This window comes from Anser anser (genome assembly GCF_964211835.1).
Source record: "Anser anser genome assembly, chromosome: 3".
In the NCBI taxonomy this organism is placed as follows: Eukaryota; Metazoa; Chordata; class Aves; order Anseriformes; family Anatidae; genus Anser; species Anser anser.
The window spans coordinates 20,753,498-20,774,413 of record NC_139722.1 but is presented as its reverse complement, the minus strand read 5'-3'; the positions used below and the strand labels follow the sequence as shown (position 1 = coordinate 20,774,413).

At 37.3% G+C, this 20,916-nt stretch overlaps 1 long non-coding RNA gene across 1 annotated transcript; it reads left to right on the top strand.

The window, feature by feature from the left end:
• The first annotated feature begins 610 nt into the window (after positions 1–610).
• On the top strand, positions 611–11,066 carry LOC310895907. The gene is made up of 3 exons (XR_014581043.1): positions 611–686; positions 2,403–2,565; positions 8,357–11,066. It is a non-coding gene; the product is annotated as an uncharacterized lncRNA (long non-coding RNA).
• Positions 11,067–20,916: the final 9,850 nt, after the last annotated feature.

Sequence of the window (20,916 nt, the reverse complement as noted above, 5' to 3'; positions counted from 1 at the left end):
CCTCACGAGGGGAGTGGAGGGGTAGGCGCTGAGCTCTGCTCTCTGGGGACAGCGACAGGACCCGAGGGAACGGCATGGAGCTGGGAAAAGGGAGGGTCAGGCTGGGTGTTAGCAAAAGGTTCTGCACCAAGCGGGTGGTCGGGCACTGGGACAGACGCCCCAGGGAAGTGGTCACAGCACCATGCCTCAAACACATGACCTATTCGTTTTTTGTATGACCCTTTGGGAACCCAGGAGTTGGACTTGATGATCCTTGTGGGTCCCTTCCAACTTGGATATTCTGTGATTCTCTGAAAGATAATCTCTGTCTCTAAAGAGAAAATTCAGAAACTATTGAAGAAATGCTTTATGATCTGATTCCAAGCTTTTTAAAAGAACATCACTTATAAAATGTAATGTTGAGTACATTCCAAAATGATGCATGTCTTGAAATCCATCATTGTATTTTTAAAATGCCATTGTCTATTTAACTTCTATCCACTCTTTAAAACATTTAAATTTTTTTTTTCAAATTACAAATACATTTCATTAAGCAAGCCTGTAGTCTATGTGTGTGAAAATTTCTATATATACATCAATCTTTATGTTTTTCTATTTTTTTTCTCTTCAGAAATATTTATACTGAGACCAACTTGATCTTATTGTCTATGGTGTTTAGCAACAGCTCATTGGATCGTCATACTGTTGTAAGTGTCATACTAAAAGGGAGAACATTAACAAAATGTTTTGCAAATGAATGCATAATACTTTTAAAATTATAATTGTGTGGGTTTGAAACACAGTTCAGAGAACCCTATTTTCATGCTACACAATATAGCAATTAAGGGAAACATTAGAAAGGACAACGAATTCATGTTTTCCTATTATGTATAACAAAGGGCCAAGAGATTATTTTTATAAATTTTGCTTATCTGCTTTTATGTTTCGGCTGTGAGTGGGGTCCAGAGCTGCAGTTCACTGTGGCTCAGGGGTACATCTACAGCAGTGATAATGGCTCTGCAATGTTTGTCAGGGTAGACCGCTTTTCCTTCAGCTCTCCACTCCAAGGCTCTTGTACCACTGCAGTAGGATCCAGCAGCTTCTGGGAAGGCATTCTTTGGTTGCCAGCATTTAGAAACACTTTGTGAGAGATGATGCTGAAGACAGCTGGAGCCCTTGAAAGTTTCTAAGTCCCCAGGCACTGAAGGCTTTGTAGTAATCACAGCGATTTTTTGCGCCTACATAGCACTTTAGAAACATTCATTTTTTAATTGTCAGAAACTTTCTGCGAGTGTTATCCTCACAGGACGAGCACACAGAATGAAACACAGAAATTAAGCCAATACTTCTGCAACTGCCTGTGCATAGCTACACTTGTGAATAATGATCTGCTGCTCAGAGCTGCTCAGCTTGGGCACCTCTCACGGTCTCTGTGGTTTGATACTAACGCTAGGTGTTCAGGTTTCCCAGTGCAACCTGTCAGCTGTGACAAATGAAACCTCTGTCAGGATTGAGACCATTTCTTTGGTCTTCATTCTTTGTTCAGTGTGCTGGAACTACTGCCTCTTCACTGTGAAACTTCATCTCCTCATGGCTGGAGGAACACAGATGCATGGTGAAGGTGCCCAAGGGCTGTGCTCCGAGCTGGAACACCTCTCAGGGAAGGGGTGGCATTGCCTGCTGCAGCTGCCAGCTCAGTGGTGCCTTTTTAAAGTATCAAATGCATCATGGGTATGATTTTCCCCTAGCTTCAAAGCTCGTGATTATGAAAAACTTTAGCCTTAAGGCTTTGCCACTTTTTTCCTTTCTTTCTTTCCTTCTTTTTTTTTAAACATGCTAGCTGCAATAACACATTTAGTATGTATCACCTTATCTTTTTAAGAATTATTTCTACAATAAAAGATTAATTGGGCCTATTTCGTTTCATATTTTTGTTTTCTTAAGGATGCATTGACCTGCAGAAATCTGAAGTTTTACATTAATAAACTCATGTTATAATAGCAATTTTAACAAATCTAGATTTCAGAACAGGGTAAGGGGAAGCAGATAGTAAGCAAAATTCAGAAGGCCTAGGCAAGGGACATTCAAAAGCCATTCAAAAGCAACCTGCTCTAGGTGACCTTGCTTGAGTAGGGGGGTTGGATCAGATGACCTCCAGATATCTTTTCAAATCTCAGTCATTCTGTGATTCTGTGACATTACAGGCTTAGATCATATCAAAGAAGGACCATATATAAATTGACCTTGTTTCAGGTAAACTTGTACAAAACTCTGAAGATGATCCTAAGGAATTACATTAGTGTTCCTGAAAATACAGGCAGTGATCTCAAAGAAATTAACTTGTATCAACACTGAGAGACTGAAATGATGTTCAGACTTACATTTATGAAAATAATAATTTAACTCTAACTCTTTGTTTACAGATCACGCAAAATAGATCATTTTCAAAAAGAATACCTCATAGCCAGAGTTACAGGCGCTTATCCCAAGACTACCGCTACTCCTGAAACAGTTTGTTCACTGTTGTGTTCATTCTCAAGCATGATCTAATGAACTACATACATTTCTTGGCACATGACTTTACAGGTAGTGATTGTCAAGGTATTTTTATATGAATTATAAGTTTACATAAACAAAAATCTGTATACCAAAACCTGAGCCTTGTTGGGAAGAGGCATTTAGAAGAAAGAAGTTAGTGATTTCCTTAAACTTAAATATTGGTTGAGATGTTAGCACTTTCTATTTATTGTCTAGACAGAGACATTAGCACTTCTCAGGTTGGGGCAGGAAGGGCAGTCAATAAACCTATAGGCACAATGTTACAAACTGACATCCCGATTAAGTGATGAACTACCACAGAGTTGTGGTGCAGCAAGGACAAATGTCTGAATCTGAATGGAACCTGCAAAAAGCAAAGGGGTGTATAGTGACAAATGCATCCCACAGTCTAGATCTCCTTCAAAATAAAGCAATAACCAACCTGCAGGTCTTGCCATACAAATGGATTTCAGCCAGTAAATCATGTCAGCATGGTTACAGTTTGTTAGCTAAGTGAAACAGATAGACAACCTAAAGTGTTATTGTTGCTTTTATATATAGATATATCTCTCTAAGCACTGCAGTGCTTTATCTTGGTTAATCTTTAGATTTCTAAAGATTAATTACCTACTTCTACTTTAATGCTTGTCTAATGCAGAGGTGAGTTTAAAGGACCAGCAAACTATGCCTAGATTTGGAGTGATTCATAAACCACTTGCCAAACATACCACTAAAAGATATATTAGGTAACAAATGATAGTGGGAATATTCATCAGCTAACTGGCTTTTTATTCCATGGTAAATATGCTATTGCTATGGCAGAAAAGTTTCTTCCACTAGGAAATCATATTCAACATATACTTGGTATGGGGCAAGACTGGGAAAGGGCCTAAATTTCAAGGGTCAGTACCATTACAGTTGTCGTTCATGAAAAATCATAGCAGGATCTGAATTCTAACCAAAGTTAATGGTGGATTTCTCATACAACCTCTCCTCCTCATCCAATAAAGCTAAGACCAAAAACAGTGGAACATCATTCTGATAAAACAGTGACTAAGCATTCCGATAAATATTGAAATAATTATTCAATAAATAAATATTGAAACATTTGCTTATTACTAAACTTTGAGAAATTTTTGAACTACAAAATTATTTGAACTTAGTAGTCTTCAGAGCTTATTTAAAAATATCTAATGGGCTTAAGCTTCACTTAATCCTCAGTTGTTTTCATGGCCCAGATACCTGCTTGGTTAATGGTGTTGTCCTTCCAGATGTTCTTTTAGCACTAAGTCTTTGGGGAAAATATATATATATTTGGATTTTCCAAAGGGATCCATGACACTAAGAACTGTTAAAAATAGTTATTATTTATAAAACCATATGTTTTTGTGGCTGGAGGATTTTTGAAGGATTTTATACTGCCTTTAGTAAAGAATTTGGTGGTAGATCAGTTAATATAAATTTAACCAAATATTTCTGTAGTTAAAATCATTTAGTTACTAAAGGCATAGTAAGTGAAGGTCACTGATGACTCCTCTATGTTTAGATAGCAACAGGTTTCATGGCAATTAGTATTTCTAGTATATCCTAGATTGTACCTTTACAGCCAAATGCAAGTCTTTTCATGGAAAAACTTCAACTACTGCACACTGTCTGCAAGGTGATGTTCATGGTGTTGTTCAATAATCCTCTAACAAATTAAATATGTTGAAAAATGCCAATTCATTGAGCTAAAAATGACTAATCTGAAGCACTTTGGATTCCAGAAACCCTCACCAAAATGAGAAAAGGTTTTGAGTAAAACCTTCTGTACTGGGTTTACATGGCAGGGGTTTGACAACACGGTGGCTGCAGGGGTGGCCTCTGTGAGCAGAGCCCAGCAGCTGCCCCATGTCAGACCAGAGCCAGCTCCAGCCGGCTCCAAAAGGGACCTGCTGCTGGCCAGAGCCGAGCCAGGGAGCGACGCTGGGTGGGCCTCTGGGAGAGCAGATTAAAGAAAAAGGAAAACTGCTGCACAACTGCAGCTGGGAGAGAGGAGTGAGAACATGCAAGAAAACTATCCCTGCAGACCCCAAGGATGCTAAGAAACAGAGAAAATTAAAACCATTTTCCTCCCACCTAGCCTCAAATTCACTCCTTTATTCCTGACTACTGTCACCTCCTCCTTCCCCTGTGAAAGAGTGGCACAGGGAGACATAGAATAGGGTTTGAGTTCAGTCCATAATGCTACATCTCTAGTGCTCCATCATCATTCTCTTCTCCAGCTCCAATGTGGGGTCCCTCCCACAGGATGTCATCCTTTCCAAACTGATCCTACTGGATCCCACAGACTGCAGTTTTTCAAGAACTGCTCCAATATGGGTCTTCACCATGGGTGCAGTTCATCAGAAACAGACCGCTCCAGCATGGATCTCCTGTGGGCTGATAATCTTCTCCAGCATAGGCTCATCTCCAGCCAGGGGCTGCACTTCCAGCTCAGTCTGCTCCTGCATGGGTTTCTCCATACGCTGCAGAGTCCCCTTCTCTCACAGCTGCTGTACAGCGTCGTGGTGTGGTTTTTATTTATTTATTTATTTTTATTTTTTACACGGTTCTAAATTTGTTGTCACACAGGAGCCTCCAACATCACTGATGGACTCAGCTTTGGCCAGTGGTGGCTTCTCCTTTTGGAGCTGGATGGAACTGGCTGTGTCCAACTTGGGGGCAGACCTCATCTCTTTGACAGAAGCTGCCTCTGCAGCTCCTCTATTACCAAAATCATTCCATGTAAACCCAATACAGACTAATATTGAAATGATAGACTATGGGTGCATATAGCTGATTCCACATATACTAGGACATTTAATTTACACAAAAACGTTAAGCCAGACCTTATGAAATGGCTTTACATTCCTGTCCATTCGTTATTCTGTTTGGTATATTTTCATCTATTGGTGCTTTCTAGGGCAGCAGCTGGTGGAAGGTGGTTGTGGAAATTGCTGCTTTAATCTCTGAAGCTTCACATAAAAATACTGTTAATTCTAAAGACAGAATGGAAAATATCCTGAAAAATAATGTCTATTTGTGATTAGCTTTGAGCATTTTTTTTACATTGGATTACACAATGTAAATTTCCATCCTTTTTTTAAGACAAGCTTATGTGTAGAACACCGTTCAACAGTGACAAATTTCTGCTGCTTCACATCAATTACTTATAAAACAAATGGAATCAAGACAGTACTCTTCATCTGTTCTCTTAGAAATTGTACTGTCCTCTTGCATCCTGCAGGATAAATTATTTCCTGATATAGTATCTTCTATCAGATCAAAAGTATGCCCTCATGATAACGTGATTTTAGTTCATCACTGCCATGAGCCTTTTCTCATCTCCATAGCCATCCAGGCTCAGTAGTTGATTGAAAAGAGTTTGAAGTTATGTTCTAGAGAAATCCATATGGATTTCCAGTATGGCTTTCATGTGGTCATAAATGAGTAAAATATCTTGTGTGGGTATGAAATGCTCTCTAGCGAGTGTAGTAAGTACAATTGTGAAAACAGATTGATAGTATGCTTATTTTGTTAAGAATACAGGATAATCAATCTCCAGTAGGGGACTAGAACAGAGGGCTAAAATTTTGCCTTCCATGTCAAACTGTCATTAAGAGTATCTCCACTGAGGTAAGTCAGATTTATAGATGAGACAGTATTTGATACTAAGTCTTCAAAACAAGCTAAAAGAAAACTGCTCACTTCTGAAGGGATGGCTTTTATGTATATTCCTGAGCCCCAAGGTATGTCAATTTGTGAGTTCACTATAAAATTGAAGGAAGGTTGAGCTGAAGCAACTAGAACACTAAGCACCACAGAGACTTTTAGATCCAGGAAGGTCAAAGCCTTTTTTCTTACCTTTGGTTTCAGATCTGTAAAGATAAGCCTATGGGCTTATCTTTTTGCATAGTGACATATCCCACTGAGGTAAACAGTACTGCTTAAGTTATATGAAGTAAAACACTTGCATAAACCTTTGTAGAACATCTGTAAGTAGTTTACAGTAACCTTGATTATTTTGATGCAGTATGCTCAAGCATAGTAAGTAAAATATTCAGAAAAGAGGTGTAGTTTAAGTAGCATAAAATTAAAGAGCTACAAAAGTTAAGTAGGAGAATAAAGTTTAAGTTAAACTGAACAGTAAGAAGAGTTATGTGAGTTGAGTGCATGAAGATTCCCCCCCCCCCCGACTATTTTTTTTAAAACAGAGATACATATCACTGAAGGAAGAATGGGATGGCCATTCTGATGAGGAGAAAGTCCTGAGACAAGAAATGAGATAAGATTAACAGTAATAAATAGGTTAATTCCATATTATCTATACTATCTATATATACTTTCTTTATCTACTCTGAGCAACAGCTGAGTAGTTTAGGATACCAAAAAAAAAGAGGAATTTACGTTAGAAAAATTAGTCTAGGCTTCATCTAAAATTTATGGATTGTTATTGTACACAATTCAAGAGCTATGTTCTCCTCGGATTAACCATTCATTTAGAAGAAGCTAAAGAAGGTGAACTGTTTTTAATAACCCACTGCCCAGTCATGAAAAAACATGTTGTTGATGCTTTTATTTGTTTCTTTTATCATGTGTCTTGCTGAAGACAGAGAAATGCTGAATGCATTGAATGAGAAAAAGTTATTTGACTCCTCCTTTGTCATGGCCAGACTTTTGTCCAAACCCAAGTTGCCACAGAGTATCTTCCAAAGGGAAACTTTAATTTTCCTAATATAAGTAAATTATATAAGTGAGAATAGAAGGATTAAACAATAGAAGTTCAGCAGCCCAAAAAGACAACCGCATCCTGGACTGCATCAAAAGAAGCATCACCAGCAGGTTGAGAGGGGTGATTCTTCCCCTCTACTCTGCTCTTCTGAGACCTCACCTGGAGTACTGCATTCAGCTCTGGGGAAGCAACCCAGGAAGGACATGGTCTTATTAGAATGAGTCCAGAGGAGAGCCATGAAGATGATCAGAGGGCTGGAGCACCTCTCCTATGAAGCCAGGCTAAGGGAGTTGGGGTTGTTCAGCCTGGGGAAGCGAAAGCTCCAGGGAAACCTTATAGCGGCCTTCCAGTACCTAAAGGGGACCTATGGGAGAGCTTGGGAGGGACTCCTTGTCAGGGGGTTTAGGACAAAGAGTAATGGCTTTACACTAAAAGAGGGCAGATTTAGGTTAGATATTCAGAGGAAATTCTTTACTGAGGGTGGTGTGTGGTAAGGCACTGGAACAGGTTGCCCAGAGAAACTGTGGATGCCCCATCTGTGGAAGTGTTCAAGGCCAGGATGGGGCTTTGAGCAACCTGGTCTAGTGGGTGGCATCCCTGCCCACGGCAGGGGGGTTGGAACTAGATGATCTTTAAGGTCCCTTCCAATCCAAGCCATTTGATGGTTCACAATTAACTCTGTCATCAAACCTAAAGCAGAGGCCCTGTTATTATAACTATCTTTGATCCCAGTAAGATTTCTGAGAGACCTGATGTACTTCACAAGATTCACTGAGTTCTACTACAGGCCATGTAATTTAAAATGGATTTTCAATTGAAATCAGATTAAAGCTTAAATTAAATGAACAAATGAGAAAATGCATATATATATGCACCTAACATATAATATACACACTTAGCAAATGAGGGAAGACCAGCATCACAGTAAATACACCTTCAATCCAGAGATATCATAAGCTGCATATTACTCTTCAAAAGGGGTGGGGGGGGGGGGATGATAATAAAATTTGCATCTCTTTTAAGCCTAGAAAAGTCACCTCTTTTTTTTTTTTTTTTTTTTTCCACCCTTATGAAATGCTACCAAAGAGAGTTGCCTGTTGAACAGCATCAACAGACAGGAATGATACAGAAATGTGAAGGCAATCTTCCCAGGAGCTGCTAATGAAGGATTTGAAGGTGTTAATAAGCTTCTCCAACAAAAGAAAATGAGGCATTGGAGGAATCTAAATAGTGAGCACAAGAGTAAGTTCTCAGGAGCCCAAGTAATTTAAGTTGATTAATATGTTTGTTTTTAATGATTAAAGGAATATTAGGTTTTTGAAAGACATAGAGATTTTGTTAGAAAATAGAAGAGACTGTAGTATCTATTGGCTAGCAGAAATATAGTAATAAGCTTTATTATATGTCAAGCCACTAAGATTAACTAAAAAGTCCTCATCTTGACATCTTAGCAGCCGCCAATATATATTGGCATACAGCATTGGACTCTGCATATCTGGCATACACCTACAGAGTTAAGACTGTGTGATGTAACGTATGTGTGGTCACACTGGATCAGTCACCTATGGTACTCTGCACTAGTTGTACAGTTTTATAGCAAAAATAGCCAGACAATAAAACCAGTAGAAATAAAAGGGGTATTGAAGATTGGTATTTTAAAAGTGTTCCCCCACTGAGACGTTATAATGCCTGCCACTTATATTTCTGGCAAGCTGAGAGTTTGAGTGAAATTGCATGCATATTTTGTTATTATTACTGACTTTGATTTTTGCTTTGTTTAGTTTTTGGCTGTGAACACAAACAGCTCAACAAGAAGCTTTTTATGTTTGAAGTGATAAATAACAAGTGAATTGTAACAGAAATAGCAAATGAATTTGGAATTTAATTTACTTTGCTTTTACCTAAATGTTCTTATGAGAATGGCAAAGGTTATTTTAAAATAGTACATTAGATCTGAATTTGGATTTAACCACAAATAAAACAAATAATCATAATAATTAAAAACAAAAACAAAACAAACAAAAAATAGAGAGGGATAATTCTGTAACAGGATTTAGAAAAGAATAACCAAAACTATTCCATTTCTCAGCTGAACCTCTGATATTTGTACCTTTTATTTTTCCTTCTTATCTACTTATTTTTTAATTTTATTTATTCTGGTGTCTTTCTATAGCATTTATTTCCACATAAAATAACTTTTCCCTCTTAATATCTTGTAATAAGTGGTGGAGGCAATACATATTAGAAAATTATCTGATAAATCAGCTGTTCAGTATGCATGTGTGTATGTTTGTATGCTTACACACCAATCTTTTTATGTATGCAGACTAATAAATATATGTTGTATAAATATTTGTATCACAAATGCAGTCATTGATCCCAGTCATAAAGAGTTGGTTGATTTTCAAGTACATATAGAAAGATAATAGAAAAAGTATATTCTATATAAAAACTTTAAAATAGTATAAAGCACTGCAATCAATGAGAATTGGTGTCGAGAACAGCTGTGAGGCTGGAAGCTTTCTTTTTCCCTGTACTTTTACATTTCACTTTTGGAAACCTGTGCTGTCCTCACCTCATTTTTATTTTTTTTCAATAGAAAAAAAATCTACTTAAAGTACAACTGCATAGCTTTTCTGAGTTTTGTAGAAAGATTTAAAATACAGATATGATTACTAGAACTTTGAAATAATGGAAAAGTTTACAAGATATTTTATCAATTAAATCTTCTAACTACATCTTTTCTGCAGAGTACTGAGTAATAATGAAGGTATTTAACCATCACTGAGTCTTTATCTTCACATGCTGTAGGTATTGAAAACAATTAAAAACAGTTTAGGAGAAGCTGTAAGAAGAAAAATCTGAATTACTAACTTCCATGGTGCTGATATGCAGTTACATGAATTACAGTATGCCAACATAACCAAATTTGTCCAGAGCTAAGCCCCTATCAAGAGCATATTCTTTAAAGGACAGTCACTTCACCATGAAAACAGTAAGAGAAGAAGCTGACAGCTATCTCATCAAGTCAAATTTCTTTCATCTCTTCCTAGTTAGAGGTAAAAAGGAATTAAGTCTTATTCAGCGGGTAAAATGTTGCTAAATATTTAGTTAAATTAATAACAATTAACTTTTCTTTTTTCTTTGTGCCGATGGCCTTCTGAACTGCATTTATCATTTGAAATGATTTGTGATTTATTTTTTGTTTTTTACAAGCTTGTTTTCTGTTTGAATTGTGCAATATAAGTAGTTTATGAGAAATTTGTTGTTTTATTTATTGGTTCTTATGAGATTGTTATTATGTTTTACATTGTACTGTTTTAGTTTTAAAGCCTGTGAGCTTAATGCTTGCTTTTGTACTTATTCCTGCCAGTAAGGCTCAATTACTTGAAAGAATACTGAAAGCAAACATGAAACAGCAATGTTATGGTTCCACTGAAATTTACCTTTGAATTCAAGTGGATCATCAAAGGAATTTAAGAAGATGGGCTTTGCGCATTCTTGCCCTCTTTACATCGCCAAGCAGTGTCAAAATGTTTTAGAGTGAGTCAGACTCCAACTCTGCATTTATTTAAACTCACAGACATCAAACTGCACCATTACGAGCACTTCCTTTCCTTACACATAAATGACTGCCTCGGAGTACATGGCTTTCATAAACTGAAAGGCAAAACTTCACAGATGCTGGGATGTTTAATTATTCAACTTTTATAAAAGACAAAATATTCCCTGTATTCCCTGACTATTTTTCAAGGTGTTTTGTTGTTGTTGTTGTTCCACCCCCCCACCCCCCCCAACCCCCATTTCATAGTCCTAAAGTGCAACTCAATTCATTGTATTCTATCCAAAGAATAAAACAAATTTATTTCCAGCTTTCTGCCAGGTCTCTCATGCTTGCTGCCATGCTCATTGAACCTTTCTTTGATGCAAACTCCAAAAAGCTGATGAGAGAAGCCCAGCTAATAATTGTCTCTGGATTAGGCTCTCTGTATATTAACAATTTTCAGAGTCCTAATTACAGTTCTACTTCAGTTCGGCTTGTACTGATGGTTAAAACTGATGGACAAAAAACTGGAAAATATAAATTTGAAAAGCTTGAAACTTTATTTGAAACAAATAATTATATTTTTCTTCAGAATTTACAGTAAAAAAGTATTTCTTGGAAACCCCCATTGCAGATGGAGCTAGCTGTTTTGTCTGTTCCCTGGTGAGCATGTCTAAAATTTACAGTATTACTGAAAAGCTACAGGAAGATTTATAGCTGTCCTCCCAGGACTGAATTCACTAAAGATTTTCTGCTTTTTACAACTGCAGCAAATCAGCAGAAATGTCCAGCATTTTTCTCCAGATACACACTTTAGAGACCTGTCAAAAGCTCAGAAACCCTGAGAATAATAAATAAGCAAATACCTTTATTTATTTATCTATTTATTTATTTATTTAATGGAGCACTATTTTCATCTGAAAATTAAGTTCCTTTCCTGAAGTCCAACCAACCTCTACAACTCTACCTGGCTTCACAAAATAGGCATCAACTATCGTTGAGTTGAGTGCTCTGGCTCTTTTTGATAACATCTTAGAGTACAGTTTGCCAAATAGCCTCTAAGATACTCGAGAGCTGAAATTAAGTCCTACATCTCCTTCTGAGGATTTCAGCTTAAGTTTCTTCTTAGAAATCTGCAAGAACTATGCCCCTAACATAAATCATTTGTTGATTTTCTACAGGGAACAGTCTGTTTAACACCATTAAATATATAAATCCTTAAATAATAAAGAAATGAAGAGAGCTTGATTCTTCACTGGGTGGTTATGACATAACCTTAGCACAGGAAGAACTGTTGGATTTGTCATTATTCCAGTAAATTCTTAAGATAAAAATACAGAGTGAAAATATTGAATGACTTATTCACTGAAACTGTTCGGGGCTTAAGTTGCACGTAATACAATGTGCTTGTGGTATGGAAATGTATGGAGGACAAGATGACCCTGTTTCACTTTGTTTTGATTTGTTTTCTGTAAACTTGATCATTACTTTATGTGAGCAAATTCTTGCGAGCCCCAAACAAAAGCTGTCTTCCAACGTTGTACAGGGATCCAGCAGTACTCAGCATCATTACTTCTATGAATCAAAACCTCAGACGACCACACACTAGAATGTGATACCAACTGTTTCTAAGGCCACATATTCTGGTTTGTTGGATTATTGCATACTGAAAAGCTAATTCGTCTCAAACACATACATAAGCAGTTAAAATACCTTGATACTTTTCTGGTAATGATATATACTAAACACCAAAATAATTCTGAATAAAGCCACAGCTGTATCTATTAAAAAAATAAATAATTTTTTTTGTGTCCTTTAACAATTTTTTAATCATTTTTTTCAATAATTTATAAATCTTGAATATGGAATTTCTCACCATCTTGAATTATAATATTTTAATCTTGGAACACAAATTATTTCACAGTGCAAAACAATTTTAGGCTACTTTTCCCAGTGGTTAACTGTTGGAGAACTTTGGGGTCCATGAAAGACTACATTTTTCATCAGATATTACATGATGGAAGCTACTATGACTAAAGGAGAAGATATCACAGAATCACGGAACCACAGAATCATCTAGGTTGGAAGAGACCTCCAAGATCATCTAGTCCAACCTCTGACCTAACACTAACAAGACCTCCACTAAACCATATCACTAAGCTCTAAATCTAAATGTCTTTTAAAGACCTCCAGGGATGGTGACTCAACCACTTCCCTGGGCAGCCCATTCCAATGCCTAACAACCCTTTCAGTAAAGAAGTTCTTCCTAATATCCAACCTAAACCTCTCCTGGTGTAACTTTAGCCCATTCCCCCTCGTCCTGTCACCAGGCACGTGGGAGAATAGACTAACCCCCACCTCTCTACAGCCTCCTTTAACCTATCATATAACTTTGTCAAGGGGCAACAAGTCCTGACCTGCAGTGTTAAAAACAATTTACTGTTTCCACAGTTTAAAATGAAATCTTCTGGATAAATTCAACAAAGTGAAATGAGATGTTTTAATTTTATCTATATCCAGCCAGTCTCATACAACTAAAAATCACCTGAGCATTATTAAAGATAAATCATGCTGAATGCCCATCCAATGAAAAATTCCCTATTATGTCAGGAATATTAATGTTAAAATGATGAATTTCCTTTGTATAGCAGAACATACAAATGTCCTTTTGTTCTAATTTTAACATTAACATCAACATAAATATTGTGAAAAGAAGTAAACATGACAACAGCTTAACTGGATTGACATTCAGTATTGGGTTTTATGTAGCATGACAATTAAGGATGCTTAAGTCCTTTCATAATAAAATATCAGATTGAGGGTTTGTGGAGTGGGTTCAGGAATAATTTCAAATCCTGCTGTTCTTGTTCTGCCATCTCTGTGGCAGTTCCTTCTTGTAAAGGTAGCTTAGTGCTTCAGACATAGTGAAAGATATGCTTCACAAATACACCTAACAATCTTCCCACTCATAAACTACCTGTAAGCAGTTCAGTATGACTGTGCTCATCAATCATTGTGATTAAGGAATGCTTCATATGAGAGAACATGGTCTTGTATCCTATACCGAAGCCTTCTTGCAAGACCCTGGGAAAACATTGTGTTCTTTTCTATTCCAGTGTTAAAATATATAGAGATAATACTATTATTTCCTTCAGTTTTGTCACTTTTGATTTTAAACTCTAAGAGTAAGGAACCAAATCAGGAACATGAGTTCGATTCCTACCTTGTAGATATGCCCGTAGGACTATTGCACATGACAGAAACCCTTGGAAAGATGTTTACATTAAGCATTATTTTTATTGAGGTAAAGAACTGTTTGAAGAATGCAAAATGAATAGTTGTAACTTCAGATGGTTACAATTTTCTACTAGTAGACTATATATGGTCTAAACAAGCAAAATGTATATTAGATCTCTAATGGGTTTTAAAATATTATTTTTCTGTGGAAGTAAAACTTTTATGAACAAAACAGATGGAAGAAAAACTAAAACTAAACTAAACTAAAATAAAATAATGAATACCTGTGGGAAATGCTTAAAAGATAAATGCAGCAACACCCTTAATGCTGGCTGAAATTCTTCATGAGGTCCACACTCCATTCAGAGGGAGCTGAAGATAACTATCATCCAGATTTGCCCACCTTTAACACAATTAGGTCAAATTAGGGCACAGGGGCTACCTTATCGCTCTCTATAGGTACCTTAAAGGAGGCTGTATTGAGGTGGGGTTTGGTCTATTCTCCCAGGTGCCCGGTGATAGGATGAGGGGGAATGGGTTAAAGTTGCACCAGGGGAGGTTTAGGTTGGATATTAGGAAAAACTTCTTTACCGAAAGGGTTTTTAGGTGTTGGAATGGGCTGCCCAGGGAAGTGGTTGAGTCACTATCCCTGGAGGTCTTTAAAAGACATTTAGATTTAGAGCTTAGTGATATGGTTTAGTGGAGGACTTGTGATTCTGTGAAAAGGACTGCCTCTGGCATAGGGGCTATGAGAACCTGCACACTTTCTGGCACATATGGGAAAGCCACAATGGCACATCCCATGAATGTAGGTCCCCTCATCTCTCTGATGCACTTTTTGGTAACTGTATGCAAGAGAACCTAACACAGCAGTTTATAAAAAAGCCAGTGATGAGAAGATATTTGGGCTGTAACCTGCCCATGTTTCTGACTCAAATTATTCAGGGATATGAGGGACCTGGTTCTCAAAATCTGAAATTCTCTCAGGTACAAAGAGCATGTCTAATAGTGGTGGACAAAAGTAGAATTTAAAGAACAAAGGACAGTGAGTCATTATTTTTTTCATAAATTCTTCACAATACAGTTGCCATCAGAGATGTCAGATATATGCATTTTAATTCTCTCTCACACACAAAATCTACAGAATTCTCACCAGTTATATGAGTGTTTTTTTTTTTCCTTTAGTTCAGCTACAAAGTTAGAAAAGTTTGAGTAATAGAAGTACCCAGACACAAGATGGTGCAACACCAAAAGACTACTTCATTAAAATTGCCAGCCAGAATACAGCTTAAGAGTTCACTTAATGGAATTCTGACTTGGGAATCACAGTCTCAGTTAGTATTCAGTTAAACTGACAGTATGTAGAAGTTCCCTACTTACAAAGCACCCTGGTTCATGACAATTTATTATTTTCTTGACTATAAATACAGTGAATTCCTATTTGTGTAGTATGACTATTAATTTCCTGGATACTCTGTATGTGAATGAGAATGAGATTTTTTTATTTTTTTATTTTTTAACTGTCTTGCATTCATGTAATTGGTGCTGCCCCTATGAACCTGCTCACTTCTTTGAGAAAATTAGATGGCTTGTGAGGACAAGAAAGGTCAGTGTCACTGAGAATATCAGCATGACAAGGCCAGACCTGGAGCTGGAATATCACCAAGGTAAGTGATTAGGAGAGACCAAGGACATGACCACAGAACAAATCCTGAATTAAACAGAAATAGACATGTGCATACCTCCCTTTTGGCAGCGGGATTTTTTTTATTTTTTTTTTCATGAAGTTGTGGGTAACTTGAGTTTCCAGACACCTTTGTTTAAAGAGAAATTTTCTTCTGTTATATTGTGTCCTAAAGCAAACTACCCACCAGGTTGCCTTGGGCAAACATCTTCCTCTTCATTTGAATTAAGAGGGGTATGTATATTGGATAGGTTTATGGGGAACAAATATATGGATTTGGTTCAGGACAGAAAATATCAGAACTCACATGAGTTCTTTTGAGTTACAATTACAATGCGATTAATGTACATTAGAGTGCAACCTCACTTACATGGTTTGGAACCGCAGCACTAATAATTTCAATAAAAGCACTCTCTGATGCAGTTGATTTGTGCAATTTGTGTAACTCTGGGCTAGGAGGAGGTTAGTTATTGATATTTGTATCCTGTGATTTGACTAAATCTTAGACCAGCAGCGTTTGGGCTGAATTCTTCCCCCTAATCATCCTCTACCTTATACACACACATAGTGCCTGTACAGCACTTTAAAATAACCATTTAGTGTCTGTTACAATCTAGACTTAAAAGTGAAGATAAGCCACATGTATAGGAACAAATTAACAAGAATAAAAGGAAGATTAGGGGACTTTTAGGCTCTCATTGTCATTGGGATTGGTTGATACAGAACATGGTACTACATTATGTGAGACATTTTGTGACTGTGCAGGCCCTACATCTAATCTTGGTTGTATCCTACTCTTTTTATTACACAAACTGTACAGCTAAATATATCCCCTGAAATTTAGCTTTCCTCACTGTTAGGTAGCTATATAAATAAGGCCTGATTACTTCTACACTATTTCCCACGCAAATCTTCTTTAATTGACACATTTCTGGTACTGGTCAATCAGGCTCTATCAGGTTTCTTGCTCACAAAAACTGTGTTTCAAACAATTAGCCAAAATGACAAATCAAAAAACTTTGTTGCTAAGAGATTCTTTCCAAATTTAACCCCTTCTTCTTCTACAATAAAAATATACTTTCTTAATAGTTTTGTAACTTTTCTAACCCTTCGAATATTGCCTACAGTTTAGAGGAGTTATTGAATGACCTGGATTCAGCTCCTGAATTTCAGTCTTTTGTTTTTATTTCTGCATTACACTTTAAATATAATCAGGTTTTCTGAAACCTTTTTTTATATAACAGGTGGTACTGGTCTTCAGTTGAGTGGTGTATGCTTAATACTTTTAACAACTAGGTGCTCAGGGAAAAACTCCTTCAGGAACCATAAAGGGCCAGAGTTGGCTTAAGTTCAGCACTGTGAAAGAAGTCAAATATGCTGCTTTAGAAAGCAGAAAGCCTAGCTAATTTGAACTCAGACTCCCTCTTGCTTTAGTTCCCATTGAACCATAAATGCCTGCCCAGGGCAGAGAAATAAGGAAATATGAGGAGTCTGCATTTCAAAGTCATTCCACCTTTACAAAGAAAGAATAGCCACTGATTCAGATGCTGATTATACATGGCAGTTTTGTACTCGGGGAAAAAAAAAAAAAAAAAAAAAAAGAGAAAGAGAAAGAAAGAAAGAAAGGAAGAAAATCCATACAGATTAGATATAGCTACATGTATTTTTCATTTCCAATAGCTAGGAAACTAGGTTGTCCTAGATCATCTGTCTTCCACTTTCTTCCATTCATACCCAGAAGCAGCCACAGTCTGGAAAAGGAAGCAGTCATGGGAATGTCAGCCCTGTCATAATTAATGAAATATCTCTTTAAATGTCAGCTAGCCAAACGTATCATGAACATTTCTAATCTATCTAAATACTGCCTCATAAATTTTAGCCCTAGGTATGATATTGCCTTGCATTTAGGACAGCTAATATGCCATTGTCTATTGCAGCAGGCTCTACAGCACAAAAGATGCATTCTGGAGTCTTGTTTTATTTTAATGTGTGCCATAAACAGCCCTAAAGGCAAGTGTCCATTTCTTCCACACATGGTTTCATTGAGTGAATACGTTTCTTTTTTTAACCTACAGAATATAGATATGTTGGATACGAAATGGCCTTATCATGCTTGTAAGTCATTCTTTACAATGGTAGCTAGAAAAGCTTTAAGTCCAGTCCTCCCAATGCTATGTTCATACTTGTCTGTAGTTGCATGTGCAGTTCAGTTGAAAGCTTTACTTTCTGCACCACACAGCATGTAAATGGAACTGCTCAGGCAGGATGCAACATTTTCTTCAGGTGATTTCCTGCCCAAAGAAACAAGTTATTCTAAGAAGTAGCCATGTTCCTGATCCACTTTTTTCGTCACGTTTTCAGTTGTCTCATGGAAAGTAGAGGACAAGGAAGTAAACAGGGCATAAATTTGGCCAGGAAATTAGATTTTAAATTCTCTCCCTTTCCGTGACAACTTTGCTACATAAAATCTCATGTTCTAAATACCAACATGGACCAGTAGGTAAACCAGAGCTCTGAGTTAATTTTCATGTCTAGCAATAGCATATATTTTGCATCTCACATATATATTAAAAGAAAAAAAAAAAGGAGGGGAGGGAGAGGATAAATTCTATTTCTATTGAAATATAAAATGAACATTCGTTATTGTGGTGTCATGAAAAAATTGCCCAATTCCTGAAGGTCTGTTAAGGTCCATTTAAAGATGCAAATTAGTCATCAGAGACTCCTCTGCACCTAATAACTAACTAAATCTCATTTGGAATAGAACAATTAAATGATGGAAGGTGAAATATTGCAAATCAGTGAGTGAACAAGTCTCCGATCAAAATTAGGTGATGATAAGTATTCCATCATGATAATGAAATCAATTTCTTAGGGAGGGAGAGAGAGAAAAATATATGGAAGACCTGTGCTAAAAGTAATGTTTGCCTTCCTTTGGCTGTTCTTCCCTGAAGAGAAGGTATTCCCTTGTATTAAAAAATGGGCATTTTTTTCTGCTTTTATTGCACAATAGCCAAAGAACCTCTATTCAAAATATCTAAAAAACAAAATTTTATAAGTTAAGGTCATTTAAGGAAGGACGACTATTAATGGAGAAGAGCAATCACCTGTTTTATCATTTCTCTTCAAGAAAAAAAAAAAAAAAAGAAAAAAAGAAAGCAAACCTCTCAGACTGCTCATATCCCTTAGGCAAAAAATGTAATAATAAAAGTTATGTAAAGACTGTCAAACAGTACAAATTTTAGAAAATTGAAATCATATACAGAATAGGTCAAATTCATCCCAGATGAAACTCTATTGACTTGAATGGGCTTACAGTAGCTATTGCAATTGTATACTACATAATAATTCAGACAGAATTGTTTGTGCTTCAGTTGTTTCTAAGAGCATCTGTACTTGAAAACTCATGAATGCTGAGGATCACATTTTCATTATTCCCAGAAACATTGCTTTATGTTATGTTTGATGGGAAAGTAACTTGAGCTACATGTCACTGCTGTTTTGCATTAATTTTATCATTAAAGTGTATCTTCATTAGAGACAGCAACAAAACCTATGATGAGAGAGTCCAGACGTGTTTTCTTAAAAGCAAGGAAGTATTTTTATAATGGCTAGATAAGGCCTAATCTGAAACATTAAATCACCGACAGAGGTCTGTGGTGGTTTGTTTGTTTGTTTGTTTAGTTGTTTGATTCTTGCTTTGTATGTTTGTTTTTGTTTTTCAAGGAAAGGATCGTTTACTTACTTAATCGCTTATTTACTGTAAGTTGGATCTGGACTTCAGCTTCAAGTCCAGATACCCAAAGCTGTTTAGGTTTAATTGTTCTCATGGGAATTAGGATCTTAGGCAGCTTTAAAAATTTTCACATAAGAACCAAGGACCAGTGTGAGGCTGAGAAATTTCAATTCCCTTTGAAGTCAGTTGAAATCAAGCAGTCCTTAGACAACAGTCTGTACATTGCAGGTTTGAACTGTAAGACAGTATCTCTAGTTTTTAAAGTTTCTCACTTTAAATAAACTGGGGAAAAAAAAAAAAAAAAGAGGAAATACTGAAAAAAATCAATTTAGAAATGAGTCTATGCAAAGGGTTCTTTAATCTTCCATCATGCCAGAAGAGGAAAACACAATGTATCTAGAGCAAGACATTTTATTTCTTTCTAGCTACTGTTTCCTATATTGTCTTAATTTTCATAATGTCTCAGTTGCTTTTACACAACAGAGGGGAAACTATGTGAAATCATAAAGAGGAGAATTTCTGCAAAGGGGGCACTGTCACACTGCTAAATTCACAGATTCACAGATTCACAGATTTTTCTAGGTTGGAAGAGACCTCAAGATCATCGAGTCCAACCTCCGACCTAACACTAAGTACTCCACTAAACCATATCCCTAAGCTCTACATCTAAACGTCTTTTAAAGACCTCCAGGGATGGTGACTCCACCACCTCCCTGGGCAGCCCGTTCCAATGCTTAATAACCCTTTCGGTAAAGAAGTACTTCCTAACATCCAACCTAAAACTCCCCTGTCGCAACTTTAGCCCATTCCCCCTCGTCCTGTCACCAGGCACGTGGGAGAACAGACCAACCCCCACCTCTCTACAGCCTCCTTTCAGGTAACTGTAGAGAGCGATGAGGTCGCCCCTGAGCCTCCTCTTCTCCAGGCTGAACAAGCCCAGCTCCCTCAGCCGCTCCTCGTAAGACTTGTTCTCCAGACCCCTCACAAGCTTGGTCGCCCTTCTCTGGACTCGCTCGAGCACGTCCATGTCCTTCCTGTAGCGAGGGGCCCAAAACTGAACACAGTACTCGAGGTGCGGCCTCACCAGAGCCGAGTACAGGGGCACAATCACTTCACTCGACCTGCTGGCCACACTGCTTCTTATACAGGCCAGGATGCCGTTGGCCTTCTTGGCCACCTGGGCACACTGCTGGCTCATATTCAGCCGACTATCCACCAATACTCCCAGGTCCTTCTCGGCCAGGCAGCTTTCCAGCCACTCATCTCCCAGCCTGTAGCTCTGCTTGGGGTTGTTGCAGCCCAGGTGCAGGACCCGGAAATGTTTCAGTAGCAAAGATTTTAACAATCTTGTAAACAAACGAAACCTTCATCCTCAAATTTTGTGTTCCTTCAAAGAGCAGGGGAAAAAAAGTTAAAAAAAAATAAGTTGAAAAATGATGTACTTA